The sequence below is a fragment of the Tupaia chinensis genome, unplaced genomic scaffold, assembly GCF_000334495.1.
Source record: "Tupaia chinensis unplaced genomic scaffold, TupChi_1.0 Scaffold149131_1, whole genome shotgun sequence".
Lineage (NCBI taxonomy): Eukaryota > Metazoa > Chordata > Mammalia > Scandentia > Tupaiidae > Tupaia > Tupaia belangeri.
This window is the reverse complement of record NW_006208977.1, coordinates 1,885,328-1,888,402: the sequence shown is the minus strand read 5'-3', so window position 1 is coordinate 1,888,402 and position 3,075 is coordinate 1,885,328. Positions and strand designations below refer to the sequence as shown.

Genomic DNA, 3,075 nt, shown 5'->3' with positions numbered 1-3,075 from the left:
CGTGGCCTCTTTGTAGGCCTCCCTCGGTAGCTCTCTATGCTCCCAGACCTGGCTTACTTTCCCTGCTCAAGAAAGCACAGATTATTTTCATGAGTTTCTCATTTATTTTTATATGATTTGCTTAAATTGTTCGTGCCGTGTATAATAAAACCATAGAAACATTTCTACTTTTTCTGGCTGACATGTCACAACTGAATTTGTGGGGTGACATAGCTCCGTTTTACCATCTGTAAGGGAAGTCCCTCAGTCTAATTAGTCAAGTAATTAGTGTTTTTGACCAACACTTAGGAAGGAAGTGGTGAGGTTTCCTGCTGTATATGTAAGTACATATTTTTCACATGAGAGATCAAAAGGCAGTTGACCATAAACCATTACCCTGTAAGCCACATTTCTGAAACTTTTCATAAAAGCTCTTACACGCCAACCTGGCAAGCTTACAAATGCGATTACACCTTTACCATGACTGTCTCTTAGAACGGTTTTAATATCCTGTAAACGCTGGGTTTTAATGAGTCTACGCATGTAATACTCGAAAGCTTTTGTGCTCGTCTGCTCTGTGATGAGTCTCACCCACGTGGGAGGTGATGGCAGCAGAGGGTTCAGAGCCGGGAGCTGGAGCCGGGCCGCCTGGTCTGGAGCCTGCTCTGCCCCTCGGTTGGTGTGTGACCTTCGAACCAAGCTTGGCCTCCGTCTGCTGGTCCTTCCTCTTCCACATGGGGCTCATAACGGGCTGTCCTCCTGGAGTTGCCGCCCTCAGGTCCTGTGTGAAGTGCGTGACCCTGGTCAGGGCTGCGCTCATGACAGATGATGCTCTCGTTAGTACTCTGCAGTTCTCAGGGTGGTGGGTGCACACAGAAGGAGACCCCCAGGATTCCTCATCCCTTCCTGGCTGTTGGAAGTCTGTGAGGTGCCTCCAGGCCTGGTAGGAAAATACTGGGGTCCACCAGTGGTGGGGGAGAGGGAGAGAAGCCTGAATCTGGCACCCTAGATGGGGTGATGGCTGAGTTTTCAGCCTGGTTTATGATTTACATTCAAAGAACACACCCGCATACCACCAGCCCCTACTCCCAGGCGTAGTTCTTCATTGTTCTGCCCGGAGCCCCAACCTTGATCTGACCGAGACTCTCTGCCCCATAACCTAACCAACCTATCCCCACTAGCCACCCTTCTCCTTTCCCTTAAAGCATTTGTAGTGCTAGCTCGGATATTCTAGGTGGGAACATGAAAGAGAGTGAATGACTCTCTAGGCTTTGCATCCTCCTGAATCTTCTCTTCCTCCAGAATATCACTCTGCTTCAATGCTTGAGTCCCTGCTCTGAGTCCCCTGCCTCTGATAGAAACACCCTCCCTCCCGCCTGGCCAGGAGTGCTCAAACCCTATTCCTTTTCTTGAAATCTGACACAAAGGAACAAGGGAACAAAAGCTAAGTCTTCTGTCTGGATCAGGCCAACTATTACAGCCCTAGAGGCAGGGCTCAAGGGGGACAGGTGAAGGCAGTCTAGTCCAGGGCCTTGGGGAACTTGGTCAGGGCTCTGGTGCAGAGACTTAGAGCCCAGGTTCTGGCTGAGGGCTAGAGCCCCTTGCCACACTTCCAGACAGTCTCCTTGTGAAGACTCTAAGCTAGAGTTGTACCAGAAGAGAAGGCTTTGTACAAGTCCTCATTTCTGAGTGTGTCCACAGGCTGGAGCCCTGGTTTGTTTACAGATAGTTTGGATTTGGCTAAACTGCCAGTAGTCGTACTTAACATAAAATTGTTGAAGTATTCACACATCTTTCTGTAATCCAGATTTAAGGATTCGTGTGCACACTCATTACCAACGGACAGCCACAGGTCAAGCCATGCCTTTCTTAGGCAGTAGGATGAAGCTCCATCTTTATCTTGAAAAGAGAGACCCGGGAACCAGCAGTTAGCGTAATGGCTATGTCGCTGGACTCCCACGTAGTCGACCACGGTTCGTGTCCCGGACCCGGTGGCTTAAAACTCACGCCAGGCGCTTGTGCGTGCGTGCCCAAGATCCCGAGAGGAGAATGGAGGAGAGGGGATTGCGGCGTGACCATCCCCCCTGGGGGGTGATTTCTCACTTTCTGTCTCTATGTCTCTGTCTGTCTGGCGAGCGCACGTGCCCTACAGTGAAAATCTCTAAAAAAAAAAAAAGAGAGAGAGACCCATTATCTGCCTGAATAAAACCTGCTATAAAACAGCAATCTCAAAGATGCATATAACCACGAAGAGAAACTCCCTGGGCAGTTTTTGAGGTTGACGTCTAATATATCCTTTTTCTTTAAATCTGAAAGATACATTTCGGGGCATGCAGTAATAGCATAGTTTACTGCCCTGAAAAGTATTATTTATCACAGATCAGACCAAACCAAACCTTAGCCTTGTCAGGTCCATACAGAAAAAATAATGGTACTTTACATAATGCTTTAAACTGCCTCAAAAAAATAAATTTAAAACACTGACTTGATACAGCAAACTTGAGATAAAAAGTGAATTTTGAATGACTTGAAAGACTGAATCAGTGAATAATTTTCTTCTATTTTAAGATGACAGAATCGAAGTGGATGCATTAAAGATTTTCATTTCTGGGATTTTAGAAACTAGGTTATGTTTTTGTTTTTAGGTTCTTGCTATAGGGCATGTGCGCTTTCCAGAGAGAGACAGAGAGGGAAAATGAGAATTCGTTCCCTGGGGGTGATGGCACGTCACAGCCCCTTCTCCATTCTGCTTTTGGGATTTGGAGCATGCATGCACACACGCCCGGCATGATTTTCAAGCTGCCGGGTCCAGGAGTTGAATCATGAAGTCACCTATGTGAGATCCAGCACGTAAATCACCATGCTACCTACTGGCCAATTTTTTTTTTTTTTAAGAGGTTTTTGCTACAGGGCACGTGCGCTCACCAGACAGATAGAGAGAGACAGAGAGACAGCGAGAAATCACCGCCCGGGGGCACGGCTACGCCGCAATCCCTTCTCTTCCATTCTCCTCTCGGGATCTTGGGCACACACACACATGTGCCCGGCGTGAGTTTTAAGCCACTGAGTCCAGGACGCGAACCATGATCGACTACG

The 3,075-nt window shown here is 47.6% G+C and overlaps 1 protein-coding gene across 1 annotated transcript in view; it reads left to right on the top strand.

Annotated features, from left to right (window-relative positions):
• COX10 (cytochrome c oxidase assembly factor heme A:farnesyltransferase COX10) overlaps positions 1-3,075 on the top strand; it is a 171,129-nt gene that overhangs the window by 150,414 nt on the left and 17,640 nt on the right. The window lies entirely within an intron of this gene.